Source organism: Periplaneta americana, chromosome 8, assembly GCF_040183065.1.
Source record: "Periplaneta americana isolate PAMFEO1 chromosome 8, P.americana_PAMFEO1_priV1, whole genome shotgun sequence".
NCBI classification, from domain to species: domain Eukaryota; kingdom Metazoa; phylum Arthropoda; class Insecta; order Blattodea; family Blattidae; genus Periplaneta; species Periplaneta americana.
In genome coordinates this window covers 148035869-148056494 of record NC_091124.1, presented here as the reverse complement: position 1 = coordinate 148056494, position 20626 = coordinate 148035869, and the positions used below count along the sequence as shown (strand labels likewise).

At 32.6% G+C, this 20626-nt stretch overlaps 1 protein-coding gene across 8 annotated transcripts in view; it reads left to right on the top strand.

The window, feature by feature from the left end:
• The window catches only part of LOC138705137 (KIF-binding protein), a 92063-nt gene extending 75017 nt beyond the window's left edge, over positions 1-17046 (top strand). For 7 of the 8 annotated variants that reach the window (XR_011333637.1, XR_011333638.1, XM_069833792.1 and 4 more), the window contains one exon: positions 5910-13053. The gene's annotated coding sequence lies outside the window, so the exon portion shown is untranslated. Of the gene's footprint in view, positions 1-5909; positions 13054-16686 lie in introns of those variants that run through there. The other variant, XM_069833795.1, reaches the window with a different exon arrangement.
• Positions 17047-20626: the final 3580 nt, after the last annotated feature.

Here is a 20626-nt window from a genome sequence, read left to right as displayed (position 1 = left end):
CCTTGATCCGTTTTGTACCTACGTCCCAGACGTCCCTGTCTCCAGGGGACAGTCCCCGAACAAAATTCGTCCACAGAATGTCCCCAGATATCCCCGTATTTTAAGTGTTATTATAATTTTATGAAAATGCTGTTGAATATCACTGTGCCTTTGGGATTCATTCACAAGATAAGACATCTGTGGAATGTATATTGCTGAGATGTCCTTCAGAAAGAAAAAAATTTGAAGAGACATTCCATTATTTTTCATCCATTGTACTTGACCTGGATGAAATAATTTATTTTATGGAATTTCCTGCTTGAAGAAATATGTTACTTCAGAGAAAATAGCAAAGTGGAATGAAAAAATGCTACTCTTTGCTCAAAATGGAGTGAATTTTTTTTTAAATTTTCTTAAAAAAAAAAAGAAGAAGAAGAAAAGAACTTTCTGTGAGCAATTTCAGAAGTCAATCAAAGTTTTCCGCATCTTCCTGGAAATAATGTTCAGTGAAGAAAATTTTTTCTTCTATGAAAATATTGTGGAGATGCAGAAAATCCAGAATCAGTTTAGAAACTGTTCGAGCCGTGTTTGCTTCTTCAATTTCAATATGACTTGTCAGAAATTTGCTGAAAAATTGGGATCCAGAGAAAGCCTGCCTAAAAATTCACTCTTTTAAAAATACCAGTAGTTTAATAGTATTAGTCAAGTAGAATGAACATTTTAATATGTAAATAGAATGGGTATTATAAATCTTTAAGGTGTGTAAAAACAATAGGCCTATAGCCACTGGCATACTTCAGTCAGCTAAGACGCTTGGCTGCCGATCTGGAATTGTGCTCGGACGCAGGTTCGATTCCTGCTTGGGCTGATTACCTAGTTGAGTTTTTCCCGAAATATTCCCCAGCTGTAAAGCGAATGTCAGGTAATATATGCCGAATCCTCGGCCTCATTTCACCAGGTACCATTTTGCTATTACCAATCCTATCAATGCTAAGTAACCTAGTAGTTGATACAGCATCGTTAATTAATAACCAGCTTAAAAAAAAAGGCCGATAAGTGAATGACAAACTAAAAGAAATGTTAAAGATAGTTTTTTCATTTGTCAGTATCTGTCCCTGGAAATTGTGAAAAGAATCTGATAACCTTAATGTATTACGTATAGTTGGAGCTGAGAAGAATGCAAGTACAGGATGAAGTGGAGAACAGAATTGTTATTCTCCTTTCCACTCCGCCAGCTATAGCAACTCGTTGTTTGTCTACAATACCAGCTAGTGAAAAAATTCATCTGCTTTGCAGCCATTACAGACTGATTCCCTTGGTGTTCATTAGTTCGTTTCTGTCCTCTTATTTTTCTTGTTATTAATTCGTGATGCATATCAATTTTTGCTGATCCAGGGGCGCGTTCAGTTGTGGATTTTATTCCCACTTGGGTTGATTACCTGATTGAGGTTTTTCCGAGGTTTTCCCAAACTTTAGGCGAATGTTAGGTGATCTATGGCGAATCGTCTGCCTTATCTCGCCAAATACTATCTTGCTATCGCCAGTTCCATTGACGCTAAATAACATAGTAGTTGATACAGCGTCATTAAATACATAACCTATTAAAAATTATCAGTTATTCAGTAACATTTACTGTTCTAAGGTAAATATTCTTCGGGAGATATGTACAAGAAATTGTTTTAGGAAGGCAGATATCATTTAATCATGTAATGTGCATATCATACCAGACTACTGGTGGTCACATTCCTTAGGATTGCAGTCTTCTGAGCCTCAACAATATACTACATATATAATCAATTGTTGTCGGTGATTAAGTGGTTATATGTTTACTGTCGAATTTTTTACTGCTATAAATGTGATTATAATATGTGTTTTTAGTGATTATAATATTCTGCATTAAATATTTAATCATAATAATTGTTGGATGTTCTTAGTGACAACAAATTTTTATGAAATATAGTAGTATACCTTTGTAAATTAATTTGATTTGGAAGTTTCACTATGATAGAAACATGTTGTTCATGAAGTTTTTCATCAGGAAGATAAATGAGTGTACTTCTTTCTTTTGCCATTGCTTGGAGCCATACCGAATCAACTATACCAAGGCAATCTGTAACTTTCAGAGTGTATTCCTGCAAGAAAAAACATTTTTAAGCATTTATATAGGATCTGCGTAAAGATTAATTTTTGGCCCTACAGAATCTATCTGTTATGGTACCAATTGATATTAGAGGAGAAAAATTCGCTCCGATGCCAGGGATCGAACCTGGGTCCTTGGTTCTACGTACTATGTCCTGCGATGTTCGAACATGAGAGAGGCATCCAAGACATTAAAAACTTCATCTTATTTTATATGAAAAACTAAATGCAAGATCTGTGCTAAAATCCTTAAGTGGTTAAAGCATGAGTAGAGGACAGAGAATATTTTTATAATAAGTTGAAACAAACATGACAGGCCTCCTTCTGCAGAGCGATCATCAGTGAATATAGAACTTTGCCATACTCGACAAATTTGAAACGAACGTAGGGCCTGTAATGCATGACATTACTATGTACCAAGCATTCTAATCACTGAGCTATGCCGAAGTTCATTCCACAGCATCGGATGGAATCTCTCTCCTCTAGTGTTTTCCCTTTGTGGCCTTACTCCCTGTTCAACATATATGTTGACATATTAAGTCAACTGCCATTATACAAAGAGCGCACTCAATTGAGGACTTGGTGGCCAGGATTCCACAGTATATGCACTGTTGGGCGAAGAATCTACGTAAAAATTAAGTTTTGGTCCTACAGAATCTATCTGTTATGGTAACAATTGATATTAGAGGAGAAAAATATGCTCCAGTCCTGGGATCAAACCCGGGATCGAAGTTGACTTAATATAATATGTCAACATATATGTCGAAAGGGAGTAAGGCCACAAAGGGAAAACACTACAAGAGAGGGATTTGATCTGGTGTTGTAGATTGAACTTCTGCGTAGCTCAGTGGTTAGAGTGCTTGGTATGTAGAACTAAGGATCTGGGTCCAATCCTCAGCGCCGGAGCGAATTTTTCTTCTCTAATATAAACTTATATAGGAGTTTTTTCATAACTTATTTATAATATTTTGTTGTTTATCAGTGGATTCTTGCTCATTTGAGGCAAGAATACTGCCCTCAGAGTAATGCTTGAAGCTGTAGACCACTTTATAACCTTAAACTTCACCCACACTTGGCAACGATGATGATTAATGGAGAAATGATGGAATGATGACAGGAAACGAGAATACTTCGGGAAATCTATCCTAAATATAGTTTTAACCACCAAAAATATCAATTTGACTCACGGGAATTTGAACTCTGATGTCTAATGTGGAAAGGCAATTCTTTAGCTCTCTGGATACTGTAATGGTGCACATACGTATACTATACTTCGGCTTCAAGACAAAATAAATTTGGAAATTCTGGGTTAACGTTTTAAAGAAGTTAACAGTACAGAAAATTTGAACGTATTTTCTTATATGTGTGAAATTAAAAGTAAACAAAGATTTCTGTTAATAACATCTTGTCTTGCTAAGATAACATTCTTAAAGTATTGAGGAAAAAGAATATGATCAACATTTCTCTGTGAGATCATTGACTCTGGAAGAAGAAACCTCTGTTTGTTTTATACTTTCTTCTTCTATAATAAGGCAGCCTACAAATGATGTAGAAGCACTTTAGTCTATATATTGCCTTATTGTACGCCCGATATACAAGGATTGTAGAAACATTTCAAAGGTATGTGTGAACATGAATAGATTGATGCGAGGTTTTGAATATTTACATTGTACCAACATTTCAGAGCTACATATCGGCTCCATAATTTTAGGGAATGTAGGGATAGAGGTAATCTGTCTGTTGGACCTGTTACAAAGAGCTATTCTCTAGATCTGGACAGTTTCAAATTTTCATACAGTACGTCATAATAGAGATTCTCCCCTTAGAGATTAATTGTGATGTGAGACTTCATGGATCAACACGGTCTGAAGTCCTGAAAAGTAGCTGTTGGTAACAGATGCAGGAGATGGGTTGCTTTTTTTCCTTCGTACCCTGATGAAGGACCCGGTACATTCTCCAAATCATTGAATATCTTTCAGTTGACAGAATGGAGACTGGATAGAATTATGTCTGATATGGAGAAATGGGAGAACCCCGAGAAAATCCTCATCTGCGACCTTGTCTGTCACAAGTGTTACTATGGATTTTTCAACTGGTATTCGAACCTAGAGTTCTCTTCCCATTTGGCTGATAGTGAAACATGGCTTTTGGAATTCTGTTTGTATACAATGCAGATGAATTATCCATTTGTTCTGATAATGTTTTATGTGATGCATTACAGATAATTCTTCCATTACATCATCATTACGTTTATGATCCCATTTGGTACATCTTGTTATGTATCTCATAAATTTAATTCATTAGCCATTCTGTTTTCATCTTAATGTTCATGCCTCACTACCGTAAATTATGGATCTCACCAGGTCTTGCTTAGGCGAATTCTAGTATGTCTTTGTACCAAGGAAGCTTTCATAATATTATTAATTATTCCCATGTCTCTGGAATGTTTACCTCGTGAAAAGAGGATAATGTGTAAATGAATTTACTCTTCAGAATTAGGCTTTTGGTATTCCAATGTGTTCTGCAATACTCAAAAGCATAATTCTGATCACGCTTATCATGAAAGTCTAAAAACTCATAGAATTTACTCTTCCTAATATTTTTTAACCCAAACATACAGGGTATTTTTGGCAAAAGACTATAATTTTTTAATTTAAAAACCATATTGAAGTTGATAAGCAGTTATATTAAATTGGGTTAAACAAGGTCCGTCTATGCTTATCTTTGAAACAAAATAACTAAAAGTTATTTGTACATATTATTTAATAAGATCAAACGTTTTGGACTCTACAGAGTCATGTCATAGAATACATAGGAGTTTGAATGTGTATTTAAGTGATCTACTGTAATATATAACACTATTAAGACTAAACAAGTTGCAAACATTTGTTATAAAATACAATTATAAAATATTATGTGATTAAAATTTAAAATCAATTAAATGTTTGTGTAAGCTGTTACATCAGTATAATGTTAAAATGAGGATGGACTACAGCTTGTTGGACAGTCTGTGGTAAGGGATCACATAATTCCAGTGGACAGCTCACACTGGCATTTTATTGATTTTAAATTTTAATCTCATAAGATTTTTATAACTGTATTTTATAACAAATGTTTGCAACTTGTTTAGTCTTAATAGTGTTATATACTACAGTAGATCACACAAATGCACATTCAAATTCCTATGTATTCTACGGCATAACTTCTGATGATGACTCTGTAGAGTCCAAAACATTTAATCTTATTAAATAATTGTACAAATAACTTTTGGTTATTTCGTTTCAAAGATAAGCATAGACGGACCTTGTTTAACCAAATTTACTATAATTTTTGTTTTTCCTTATTGATTTTCATATCATATTTAAATCCAATTTTGTTAAAATTATGTATTGAACGTTGTGAATCATCTTCTGAGGATGCCACCAGAGCTAAAACGTCTGCAAAAAGTAATGAATCTGACTGTAAATTTGTTTTGAGTTGTATATAACAATGAGGTAATTGTTTCCATCGATCAAATGTATAATGAACAACAGATGGCGGAAACAAGTTGAAACTAGTCATTAATTAAGATAAAAGTTTCAATATTAACACAGGAAAATTAAAATATTGTTACTTAACAAATGTAACAAATCATTAGTGAAAACGTATAAAATAATTTTATTAGCCAGAAGGAAGTTCATTATTATGAGTCTGAGTAAATAATGGAGTATATAAAATTATCTTTCAAACTTGCATGCATTGGTTGGTTACCATTGAACTAACATAAATATTTTGAATGGTTTTGCTTCCAGCTTTCAGTTCATCATGATAATTTCTTCAACAGAAGTTAATTTTATAGAACATAAACAATGATGTGGAGATATGTGTTCAGCAACAACGGCAGAAGAATTGTATTTATAAGCACTTGTATAACTGACTAGTGACTGACTGATGGACATAAACAAAAAATAAGAGTGAGTGCAATGAATTTCTACAGATTGTAGTTTATACAAAACAAAACTCAAGTGTGCTCCTGTAACAAGTCTCTAATGCAGAAATATGGGGCTTGGTATTGCTGCATAAGCTACACTACTTTTGGGACAATTCTGTATTGAAACAAGTGTTACCAACTACAAGTGAGAAAGCATTAATACATTCTTTTATTAATCGAAAAAAATTAAACTTTTGGTGTACCTATCTTTATTTGGTAAGCTGACAGCTGCAGTTCTTGGTAAATGATTGTTACCATCTTTGTGATTAAATACGAAGTTCACGGGTTCATACTCAGCAATTGATTTTTAAAGACAATAAAAGTAATTAGCTTAGTTTCCTCTAGAACAGGGATGCAGAACTCACAGAGAGAGGGGTGGAAGCATGGGGAAACATTGATTCTCCTTTCACAATCCACCGGCATTGAATGACTTCTCTGTGACTCATCTACAACTGTGTGGCAGATTACAACAAAACTCGTGCTCACGGAAAAAATGAAAGTATTTCCAACCACAATAATTATAATAATAAACTCTTCACAAATGAGACAACGTACTTTGTGATTATTTTGAATACAGAAGTATTCATTTCCCATTGTTCTTTAAACTAGTACTTTCCGACCGATATTGCTTCAAATTCCACCTCTAGACAGTGAATACCAATCTTCTGTACCTTGTCATGTGGATAACGTGTGGCCTTGAGGGAAAGAATGAACGATGTAGTCCGGCTTGTGACATATGCTCCAATTGGAGCGCAGTTCTACATCACTGACATAGAAGATTGTCAAAGTCTGGGATTTATGATTAATAAAGGAACCTTATCATTGATTGACTGAGTTCCAAATAAAAATTTACTAGTCTTTTTCACTCGTGTAAAAAATTCAGTTCAGCTAATTATCATCCCATAATAAATATAATGGGGTAATAACTTTCAAATTACAGATACTAATGCCATGGAAATGTTATTCTTCACACTGCCAGATTAGCAGAATCCAGGAAGATCTTTATTGACCGTATTTTAAAGTATCAGCAATCAATCTACCAACCACATTTTGATAAAAATGCATTCTTCAACATCTTTAGTATTTGAAAATGATTTTTAGCATTTCATCTGTCCGGCCATGCTTGCCATTAGATTCGAATACCTGCCTGCGAGTCGTGAATTTTTAAGAGATTATAAAATTTATTGGACTATCTTCCTTTGAAAAGAAATAAAGTAAATGTTTTTATATTGTAGATATAAAGCAGACGAGGATCCCTGTCTCTGACTCAGAGAACTTCAGGCAAAATATTGGTTAACTGTTCCTCGTCCTGTTGTGTTATCTGATATTTGAACATATGCATCTGTGGCTAACAATGCTTCGTGAGACTTCAGAGACCTTTGATGGGTGAAGTAGGAAATAAAGGAGCCACTGGCATTGCTCAGGTGGTAGCGCATTTGCTTGCTGATCCAGAGCTGTTCTCGGATGAGGATTCGATTCCTGTTTAAGCTGATTACCTGGGTGGATTTTTTCCGAGGTTTTCCCAATTGTAAAGCGAATATCTGGTAATTCATGGCGAATCTTCGGTGCCATCTTCTCGCCAAATACCATCCTGCAATCACCAACTCTATCAAAACTAAACAACCTAGCAATTGATGCAGTATCAGTAAATAACTGACTTAAAAAAAGGAACAGAGGACAAATTGTAAAGATTGGATATAATAAACTAGTAGGCTGCAATATGTTGGGGCTGGATAGTGGACTGGGCCTTGAGAAAACAAAATGCTTACAGCTTCTCGCAACAAATTTTTGTCTTCGAGCAGAGTCTGTGATTTGTGATTAACAAAGTGGCTGTGGAATAGATTCCATTTTCATTCCATCATCTTTGAAAGGCTTTGGCAGATTAGAAAGAGAGTTAAATAAACAATTACTTTAACATCATCAAATTTGCTAAAACTCTGTTATGAAATGAGAATTCTAGCCACAACTTAGGTTGTTGAATGCTTTTCCTCAAATGTCTGGGGCTCAATATCCGGCATATTCTGTAAGATTTGTGGACAAAGTGAGTTTGTGGTAGGTTTTCTCCTTGACACATTGAGTTTCTCTCTGTTTTTCATTTCCTAGTTTCTTCAGTACAGTCTCTTCTTTTACAATGCACTAATTTATTAGATTCAACAGATAAAAAGGAAAATTGAAATCCCCAAAACGTGAAATTGTGCTTACTCATACACATAACAATGAGTCGCTGCCATACACTTTTGTTGTCAAAATTAGCTTTAAGCAAAATTGTTTTTCTGTCCAACCTTTCTCCATAAGTTAGAAGCATGAGACTTGACCGCACCCACTGTGATTAAATATACCATATTTATTCGCGTAATAGATTCCGTCACATAATGTATGCATCTCAATTTTTGACAGTAATATGTAGGGAAAAACAATCCTCTCATAATGTACACATTACATTTTTAATTGCTATCTGTGTTAATATACAATCATAATGTTGGATGCACTGCTCATGTTTAAATTTTTAAAACAAGGAGTTAATTTATTACGAATGGTTCTTTTAAAATACAAAATGGATTATATTTGGTTTTAGGTTATACTGTGCTACATTTTCCTTTCATTTCGTATGTTCGCACTGTACATTATTACTATTCATAAGCATTCGATGTATCAATGCTCTCGAAGACGCACAATTGATAATAATTTCCAGTATTACATGAATGTTCGATGTCGAAACCAGCTGTGATTATCACGTGGGATTCAGATAGATTAGATTTTTTCTATGATGAAAGAGTAATGGAACGGAGAAAAGTTCTCTCCGGCGCCGGGATTTGAACCCGGGTTTTCAGCTCTACGTGCTGATGCTTTATCCACTAAGCCACACCGGATACCACCCTGGCGTCGGACAGAATCGTCTCAGATTAAGCTCAAACTCTTGTGGCCGCCCTCTGCACTACGTCATAGATGTCTATGAACGTAGGACCGAAGTCCACACATGTGCTGAGGTGCACTCGTTATGAGTGACTAGTTGGCCGGGATCCGACGGAATAAGCGCCGTCTTAAATCATGAAGTGATTTACGCATATCATATATATTATTTTAATGTACCAAAGTACATGTGATATTTCCATTCAGATATTCTGCGTCATCATACGATGAAAGAGTAATGGAACGGAGAAAAATTCTCTCTGGCGCCAGGATTTGAACCCGGGTTTTCAGCTCTACGTGCTGATGCTTTATCCACTAAGCTACACCAGATACCACCCCGGCGTCAGACAGAATCGTCTCAGATTAAGCTCCAACTCTTGGGTTCCCAGCGCCGGAGAGAATTTTTCTCCGTTCCATTACTCTTTCATCGTATGATGACGCAGAATATCTGCATGGAAATATCATATGTACTTCGGTACAATAAAATAATATATAGATTTTTTCTGCTAAAATTTTTTCTTTGCATATAATACACCCTCTGGATTTTTAATTTAAAATTATGGAAAAGAATGCTTCTATTATGTGAGTAAATATGGTATACTTAATATCTTTTGTTATGGTGAAGTACCATAGTTAATTGCAACTGTTATGTATTATGAATTTAAGATGTTAAACATTTTTGTTGATTTTTTAAGTGTATTATAAGTAAATTCTTGCAAAAACCAAAGATGCAATTTTCCTGAGATTAACTGGTGAGAGAGCATTTATTACATGATTACCAAATAGTTTAAGGTATCTATGGCACGTTAAATACCCAAAGCATTATCACTCTCAAAATGTACAAAATATATTGGTGTGATCATGTGAACAAGATGCATTCAGAAAACATCATACGAGTATAAGCTTTTGCATTGCACACCTAGTGAAAAGCAAAATGTATGAAGACTAGAAAAATGTTAAACGCATCACCCAGTCTTGAAGATGGGATAGTCCAAACGTTTTATTGTGCAGCTTTCAGAGTTGATCACTATGATGATGGTGATATGATAGATGATGATGATAATATTCGTCCTAGTTGATCTAGTAATTACTGTGAAAATCTCAAATACCACAAAAAAAAATAGAAAAGAATTATAGTTGAAAGAACCAAGATTTATGGGTTTAAATCATGACGAGAGTGATAAACTCCTTAGCATGGATTAAAGTTGTCGCTTCCATATCATAGATATCATAATGTAGAAGAACCTTGTTCATGATAAAGAGCATTAGGCAAAATTTGGTCATTTCTCACTCATGTTGAATTCCTCTGCAGTTAAAAAGCATCATTATATAAACTCCTGCTGCTGCCACGATAATTATGGTAATGGTAAGGATAATGAAGAGGAAGAGGATGATGGCATTGACAATGACGACAATGATGATGATGATGATGATGATGATGATGATGATGATGATGATGATGATGATACTCTTATATATACTTTGCTTCAGCCTGTTTTTGGGCCATGGCATCCTCATCTCTTCCCATAAGTAGCTACTTGCTTATTTTTATTGCATTAAAAATTGTGCAGTCAGTGTGGTGATCAATTATTGGAGACAACATGTTATATGAGAAATGGCTGAATTATCGTATGCTGAACAAATGCTGTTATAGCACTGGCTATGGAATTTTTCTGTTCTGACTTGTGGTGCAATCTGTAGAATCTTATTATGCTCAAATGACACAAGAATGAATTGTAATTATTTTAAGAAAATATAAATTTAAATAGAAGTGTTATCGACTCTAAAATGGATAATGTAAGGCTCTTCCCAGAAATGCATATTACTCTAAACTCTCAATGTGGAGTGCCTTGAATTACATGACAGTGAAATATCACATATACATGCACTTTTCCAAGCTTTATATGTTGTATGTGTGTAACTGAGAAATATCAAGTATTTCAAATCATACAATTAATGTCTGTTTAAAAAAATTCATTTGTGTTATGCATATATACACACAGTATAAATGTATTATTCAGAATACTCCTTACAATTTAATATTATGAACAATTTTGGGCCATACAGTGTATTTTGAAATAAATAGTGAGTAAAAGAGTAAATATGAGCATTTTGAGATATTTTATCATTTTCAATTTTTGTATTATGTACTGTACAGTTGCTTAACAATATTGTCCTAACAAGTGTTTGTTATAATCACAGAAAATTAAATAATTTTCTGTGTTAATTATAGTTTGAACATTTTAGACAGCATTCTTGGTATTAATGTTGTGATATTGTAGCCTTTGGAAGTGCAGATGGGACAACTTTCTCTTTCTTCATCTAAAAAAACTTTGAAGTACGTAAATAGTTCTAGAAAATATGGTATGTCAGTGGGTTGAATTTACCTTGTAAAATGTTCAGGACGTATAATTTTTTTAATGTTTTTATGTATGTAATTTTATTAACAAGAAATATCCTGTAAATAAATTGTTTGTAATAATGACAAGAGCTAAAATTTTTATGACTTCATGTATTTCGGCTTGCAAAACTTATTGAAAATAGTCAGTTGGCATGTCACTGTTGCTATTTTTACTCCAACTTTTTTTGTATGGAATTTTTTATTTGTTATTCTACAACTAACTTTTGTGTAAGAAATATAATTTTTACTTTGTAATTGTACATAGACGTCGCGACATTGAGGGGAAAATTTACATTGCAAAAATCAAATGGAAGGTAAAAGTCTGTGCAAAAAACTTTTTACCCTTCGACGAATTATGTTTGCTTGCAATTGTAGTAATCAATTTATCCAGGACTTACTGGTATGCATAACTACAACTTACTCGAAATCATCTCTAATGATTTTCTCCTTGATTTTTCTCATGCACATACTAGTAATCCAAAAATAAATAAATACATAAAAATACAATAAAATAATAATATAGATATGTTTCATTTGGAGATATTTATTAAATATAACAATATTACCTAAACAAAGTTTTTTTTATAGAAGGTTTAAGACATGAAAAGGTATATTATCGGAGGTAAATTGACTTGTAATTAGCCATTTAAGAACTAGAACAAAATGTTATATAAATCCTGCAGGTAGTTTCGAGTAAATCTTTTGTTCGTGTGATAGATATGGATTATCATTTGTTCTGTGGATTTGGCTTGAAAGCAATTTTTATCTTTGTGATTGGATTATTTATTTATTTGACGTGGATTTCCGTAAAATGACGTTTACTTTAATTGAAGTGCAAAGTTAAATCTCATTGCTTATAGTGTACACTAAGACTATGCAGACTTCTATTTACAATCCAGCCTTTTCAGAAGGTTCAGACTGCCTTCAGCCAAGAGAATAAACAGGGAGAGGGCTAAATGGAAGAAAATCTGAGAATAAACTTCTTACAACTGTTATTCAACTCAGTGGTGGTTATGAATTTGTGAACAGGAAAATATCTAGAAAAAAATAGTGACCAACATTTAACCTGAGACAGATTTAATTAAAACAATTATTTTATTAGTTACTATGTGACATGTATAAAGAGAAAATACCCTGTACATTTCTTGGCACTGTTTATATTTCCTCATTTATATCCAATGAGATTCTTTGATAACTCCTCTGTTTTTAATATAAAGTATGCTTTTAATACAAATAGTTCTGAGAAAAAAGTAAAAATTACATTTGGGGTCATGTGATTTAATTAATTGTTTTTTCTTGAATTTCATGTCCTGTTAATAAAATTAAGATTGTTGCCATTGACAATTAGAAATTTTATAATACAATATTCATGCTTTTGTTGGCATGTTTATGCTAGTTATTATTAGTGATATTTTTGTGTTGTGTTTTGAATTTAATTTCCTATCTAATAAATGATTGAATGAATGAATGAATGAATGAATGAATGAATGAATGAATGAATGAATGAATAAACAAATGGCTTTTATTGTAGGGTAAAGTCCTATGCATTCAGATCTTTGACTGGATTTTGGTTCTGTTTCATAATCACTTCTAGGCTCTTTTAAGAACATGAAAATTCTAGCTCTAATAATGTAAAAAAAAAAAAATAAATAAAAATTAGATAGATATTTTAAGTTACTATTTTAAATATATATTTGTACCCTGTGGAAGTGGGACTATTTTTCAAGTAAAATTTCTCTTGTATCGTCGTCTCACACATTATTCAGTAAAGAGAAATTTTTTTAATGAGTTCAAACCTATGCTTACCAAAAGCTCAGATATCTACACTATGCACAGATGATTGCAAATACTACTTAAGGTTTTCTTTTCTTTGTAACACTGTCTGGGAGACTACAACTTAGTAAAATTAATTCCTACATTACCTCTTTTGGCACAACTGATCTATCGTAGTTAAATACTATTTGCTTTGCTTTTAATTCAGAACATGGCATGATAATATCATATATTATGTTTAACAATGTAGTTTAATAGTTAAGTAGAGTAAACTCTTGATTATCTGTGGATGGATTATCTGCTTTACTTATTAACCACTTATTTTCACGACCTTTTTTTATGCACTTAAAAATGTTTGATCTCAACTGTACATCATATGTGTCTTTCCTCTCAGTGGACAGTGACAGGATAATAACCTTGTACCTGTCTACTGTTTGTGGACTTGATGTGTGGGTAGATTTTGTATTTCATTTCAGTTCAGATGGTGAATGCTTACACAGTACATGTTATTCATTAGTTTTTGTTAGTGCTGAATAATGTATGAAAAACGAAAATGTGTAGTGTTGAATAATTTCGAGGGAAAAATTGTTCTGGGCCGGGTATCGAACCCGGGATCTTTGGTTAAACGTACCAATGCTCTGCCAACTGAGCTACCCGGGAACTCTACCAGACACTGATCCAATTTTTCCCTCTATATCCACAGACCTCAAAATGGGCTGACAACCGTCAATCAACCAACATTGAGTGCACACTAACTCTGTGTGACTTAAATTGTGGTTTTCTGTTAACGAACAGTGACGTGTATTATGCAAATCAAGCTTTCAGGTATAACTCCCTGTAAAATTGATTTGAATAATTTCGAGGGCAAACTTGTAAGTACAGAATTTATTTTGATGCTTAATGCTTAATGAGTAGTGTTGCATTCATTACATAAATTAAAATAATTTAAATCCATAATACATTTGTATTTTAATGATAAAATAATTGAAATTTCTTCTTGAACATACATATCACCTCATTTGCAGTTTATCCACTGTTTTCTATCCCCAATTACCACGGATAATCGAGAGTCTACTGTAAGTATGAAATCAACTAATGACTTAAAATTAATTTGTTAATCAGTGAACATTTAGGATTCGAGTTCTGAATTGTGAGGATTGTATTTAAAAACTGTACATAGGATTGTAACATAGTTGAATATCTCTTAACATTGTTTAGTTAGTAAGTCCACATGATTACAGGGAATAACAATTGTGTGTGTACGGTATTAATTTAATTGTATGGCGCCTTTGTATAAAAATTAATGGCTCAGATATGGAAAGCAGTATCTTAAATTAAACATAATGTTACAGATTGAAGCTTTAAATAACAAATGAAGTTAATATAAATGCTTAATGTATTTCAGAGTGTGATATTCATTCACAGGTATATATTTGTACAGGATGAACCATAAGTAATGTCATTAATTCTGGTGGGTGATTCTTTCAGTAAAGAGCAACAAAAAAGTAAAATACCAAAATACTATATTTTGAATAATTCTCAAGAAAAACGTGCATTTTAAAATACATGAATTATGATATCGTGCTATGCTGCAACCATCAGGCAGTACACATTAAATTATGTTGCTCTGAACAACCTCTTCACTTGGCTTGTTGAAGGCCATTGCCATGTACATTGTTTTAAACTTATAAGAAAAAATACAGACGATATAGCATTTAATTTTTATGTTTAAAGTGTGTTAGAGAACTGAGAATGAACAGTGCTCATTTCACAGATGATATACCGTTTAATTTTTGTGTTTGAACTATATTAAATAAAATCTTGGAAAATTTAAAATAGTTTCTACAACCTAAATTTAATTAAGACAATAAGACACGCTTATTTCAAACTAAAGTGAAAAGATTAAGAAATATTTCTACTCCCATTTCCAATTCTAGAGGTCGTAAACAATAATGATGCATATTTCACGTTGTTAAAAACAAAATTTTAAAACATTTAAAACTCTAAAGGAAAAAATAAAAATACAATTTCTTATTTTACGTTAAAGTAACAAACAAAATTAAAATAGTATTTATTACGTGAGTAAATGTTATGAAACGAATATAGTGAGTTTCATACCTTTTACGAATGTAATAATTGTAAAACATTATAAATGACTTTTTTTTTTTTGTACAACAGCATTACAAAACAATGTTAATAAAGAAATAATATCAGATTTGTAATGATGGGTAGTTTGATATCATGGTCTATGAAGAAAGAGGTTGCTATGACAATAATGTTATTATAGCATTGACAGATCATTTCATAATGTTAACAGCTTTCTGATACAAGTTATATGTTCTTAATAGAAATCATGACGTTTAGTTGGGATGGTAATATTTTTACGGCACTAGTGTGATAATGTGGCATTTTGTGCACAATTTTCACTAAAGACTGTTTATAATGCTGATTCACAAAAAATATTATTTTTAAACTCTTTGATTTAATTTGAATTAAATATTCGGTGAACACAGCCAATAAGAAAAGCTTATTTTATTTTATACAAATGTAATTAATGATTTAAAAAATCTCTGTTCGTTGTACTACAAGCATTTTCTTCATCCAGTTAGAAATAGTTCCTTCCCACTTTAATTTTTAAAGTAGTACTCGTAAACTTACATACAAGAAATCAAATTTCCCGAGCCATATTTAAAAGCAATTATGTTATGTTTACATTTCTCGTTGTCTCACCCATTCCTTGCATATGCGAGCTGCATCTGTCCAGGCATATTTACAGTATTATCACAGTTTATCAGGTTTTAAAATCCCTTTGCAGAACAAAAACTTACAATTGTTTGGATCAAATTTCTGCACATTTAAACGACAAAACTAAAATTCTTTCAGTCATTTATTTATCATAATACATTGCTCTCTTAAATTGACTGAGTATATTGGGAATTAATTGAATAGCTTTCCCAAAATACGGTATGAAATGTTTCATATAAAATCATTTTTTCTCGAAAAGGAAGCACAAACGAGCAAAATTGTATTAAACTTTTTTGTTTGAAATATCTCAAAGAATAACCCCTTGAAATTAATGACATTACTTACGGTTCATTCTGTATACTTTATTCCTGATAGCATTTAGTTACCATGAAGTTTTCACAATTATAGATTGAGAATTTTAAGATTCATATCTTGTTTCAGTTTCATCTATTAATAAAATGAGTTGTTCAGTGAGGAAGTGAGTTATTTCACATTAAAAAAAGTTGAGACCTAAAGATAGCTTTTTGTTTTTAGCTCAAGATTAGTTACTTTAAATAATTAGTCAGCATGAGGTCGTATTTATTTTATAGTTATGAGTGTTGCTCTCTAAATATTGCGTTAGGTAAAGTACAGTGAAAGACCCAAGCGTCAGTACATCTAGAAATTTCCATGGCTGCTTGCTTTATAAAATGTTCACTATGGAAGTCCTGTGAAGTTAGTCTTCTGGGAAGACGATAAAGTGTGGTAATTTCCCTTTTTCTGCACACAGATAATGAGGATGATTATGAATTATGGAGAAATTGTGGCATGGGAGATGGGAGTGTCCGAGAAAAATCATCTCCCAATCACCATCTTTGTCCATAACAATTTCCACTGGAATTGCCAGGATCTGATGCAATGTAAGTTGTAGACTGCATTGTAATTTATAAAACTCGATTTTTTTTTACTGTCTCATTATACGAAATATAAAAAGAAAGTAGCCCATTATGAGGTTGCAAAAATCGATTTAGAGATTTCCATAGAAATAGGTGTTTCCAGAAAAGTGGCATGTTGTTTGTATGTCTGTCTGTCTACAACTATTTCTGCTAAACTATTATACGAATTTTGCTAATAGAGTTAACTAGGGAAACAGTGATTCGATTGAAATTCACTCCAACTTTCCTTCTTAAAAAATGTGAAGTAATGCATGGAATTATATGATGAAAGAGTAATGGAACGGAGAAAAATTCCCTCCGGCGCCGGGATTTGAACCTAGGTTTTCAGCTCTACATGCTGATGCTTTATCCACTAAGCCACACCGGATACAACCCCGACTTCGGACAGAATTGTCTCTGATTGAGTTCCAACTCTTGGGTTCCCTCTAGTGGCCGCCCTCTGCACTATGTCATAGATATCTATGAACATAGGACCGAAGTCCACACATGTGCTGAGGTGCACTCGTTATGAGTGACTATTTGGCCGGGATCCGACAGAATAAGCACCGTCTGAAATCACTTCGTGATTTACGCATATCATATATTATTTCAATGTACCGAAGTATATATGATATTTCCATGCACATATCCGGTATGGCTTAGTGGATAAAGCATCAGCACGTAGAGCTGAAAACCCGGGTTCAAATCCCGGCGCCGGAGGGAATTTTTCTCCGTTCCATTACTCTTTCATCGTATGATGACGCAGAATATCTGCATGGAAATATCATATGTACTTCGGTACATTGAAATAATACATGGAATTATGTTGTCGGTATGTACCAAAAATTGTTCATGTCTGAAATCTAAAAGTTCTTCAAATGAAAAAAAAAAAATGGGTTTGGAATATCCATTCGAATTGCTATGTAAAATTAATCTACTTCTGTTACAGAATAAACCAGAAGCATTATTTACATTCCTCTAAAATTTAATTAATACCAACATAGAGTCTGTTAAGTTTCCTCACATACAGTTCTGTGACTTCTTTGAACGCCAACTTAACAGATTTATGACGTCCTACACAACTCCGACCACCTTCATTTTAATGCTGCACAATTGCCACATTCCTAGCAACCCTCAACCCCTCAACTACAACTGCAGTTTATTTATAGATGTAGCAACTGTCCTTCCACGTGAAGAGGAAGTTTTAACAAATGAGGGTTGTGATTGTTTATTAACAGGCGACAACAAGATTCTGTTGCAATAAAAAAAAAAATACATTTATTTATAACACCAATTAGTATGGGATGATAGAGGATCAATCGGCAAAGTCTTTTCTGTAAAACTACACTTGAGGAAAAAAATCGTTTTTAAATTTAATACACATCTCTTCTCTAATTTAGAGTAAATTACCTAGCATATTGTTTTGCAATTAAGAATATGATATTAAAATGAAGCTGTAATTATAATCTTAAGAAGGACTATATTCCATGTGAACTCAGTGTAACACCATTATATGTAAAAATAAAGCATAGGCCACTAAATGTTTTTTACATAGTTCAATAAAAATTTGCTAAGTTGTACTTACTTTCATGGAAACAAATCCTTTTTCACAAATATCATATGCAGAGATTTTCTTCTTATAATTGTCGAATGGATCAAGTAGTAGCATAAACATATAATTTTCTTGTGATTTATTTTTATCTGAATTCTTCATATAGTCACTTAATAACTCTAGTCCTTTATTTCGAATATGAATAATTTTTCCAATTTTAATACCTTTAGTTCCATAGTTCCTAACAAGAAAATAAATAAGATATACAATATATTCTTTAAATATCCATAATTAATAAATGAGAATAAATAAGGTTATTCAATAATTTTTTTCCGCAGTTGTCATTACTTATTTGTGCATAATAATTAAAAGAATAATGTAATTATTTTTTGGAATTAAAGAGTAATTCATAAAATTATATATTATAAGAAACTAAAGTAATTTTATTCCAGATATAATGCATGATCAAATTAAATCAGTTCTTGCACTGCTTTAATGCTAATTGTGATGTAGTTAAAAATATTTCACAACCCAAAATTGAACAGAAATGTTTGCTTCAAGTTATTTCTGTAATGTGTTGCCAGCGAAATAATGTGAGTAACCATTAAAATGAATCAATATTACAATGAAGGTCGTCTTATAAGGAAAGAGCATAAATTTTTAGATGATTGGGAGGAGTGATCTTCTTATAGGGGGTTAGAATATTTTGGTCTTATGGAAGTGAGATTCTTTCCAAAAGAATTCGGTCATAAATAGAGGTGGAGAGGGTAGGTGAAAAGAGTGAAGTTTCACTGTATGATACAATAACATAGCATTTGTCATTAACTTTCCTGAATTTTTGTTGTTGACCATTGTATGGAAGTTGGTAATGGTTTCATGTATTAATTTCCGTATATTGGTATCCTTTGGCTCTTTTTGAACGAACATTTCTCTATAAACACTATCAAATGCAATTTTACACCAGCTTTGTTTTTCTGTTAACGAAATTTTTTTTAGAATCAGACATAAGCCATTTCAAACCATCGAATACTGGTTAATTTGTTCACATATTAATTTTTATTTTTAATGTTATTGGTTAATTCTAATTCAACATTAGAATAGATTAACTAACAAACTTAGAGATAGCTATAGTTTGCTTATTAAAGTGTTCTTGTTTACTGCGTTATCTTTCTACTTTATTAGAAATGTTGTATGATCAAGAACTTGCTTCAGCTGCATGCTTGTGTTATAAATGTATAAAACAGAAGATGGCTAAAGTGTGTAAATTTTTAAGGTCACAGTGTAGATGTAAATGAAATATGCGAAGTGAAATAATTCATATAATTCCTGTGCTAGATAAATCACTTAATTTTTAATTATGAAATGCAGCATTCTTGATCACACAGCTCAAGTAGTCTATATTGAGCTATGGCATTGGAGGTGGATTTGATGACAGCCTTAAAAAAAGTTCGATTTGTGATTGGCACTATGTTCATACTGACCTAACAGAATAAGCATACAAGTGAGAAATAGATAAACATTGCATACAATATTATTGTTAAGGATCTTAAGAAACTCTACGCTGCAAGTGGCTTTTCATAAATAATCATTACTCTATACCTGAAGAATCACAAGTTGGCACCAACTGTGGAGATTACTATGTTTACTTGCACTGAAATATAACATAAGATTGCATGAAGTTTGTCTCGTGAGAAGTTGATACAATGTATTCATTTTCCCTTGCTTTTTCAGTGGATGTTTGTAAATTATGGAGAATGATGGAATTGTGGCAGGGGAAATGGGAATATTCTGAGATTTGAACTCTGTGTCTCTAATGTGGGGTGCCAATGCTCTGACTTAATGCTAACAACGCATACTCTTAATAAACCATCGTTTAATTTTTAACTTCACCTTTAAATCACATTATAGGACAGATATTCCTAAGCATATATACAAAAGACCTTAAAAATAATGAAACTCAAAAACCGATGCCATATGATATTTATATGTGATGAATCATTTTTGTAATATTGTACTGTACCTTCAATTATGGCTGTGGAATATAATGTTAATATTCTTTATCTGTCTTAATAGCAGCTTTACCTAAGATTGATTAATTTCTAAAATATTTAGGCCTACCTCCCCACGATGTGTTCCTACTAGAAGCTTTCATTGGTTGTGTATTGGAAATGTCTAAAAGGGTATCACCCTCTTTTCATGGTTGAGAGTTCGCCGAGTTGTACTCCCACTGTATTATGAACACA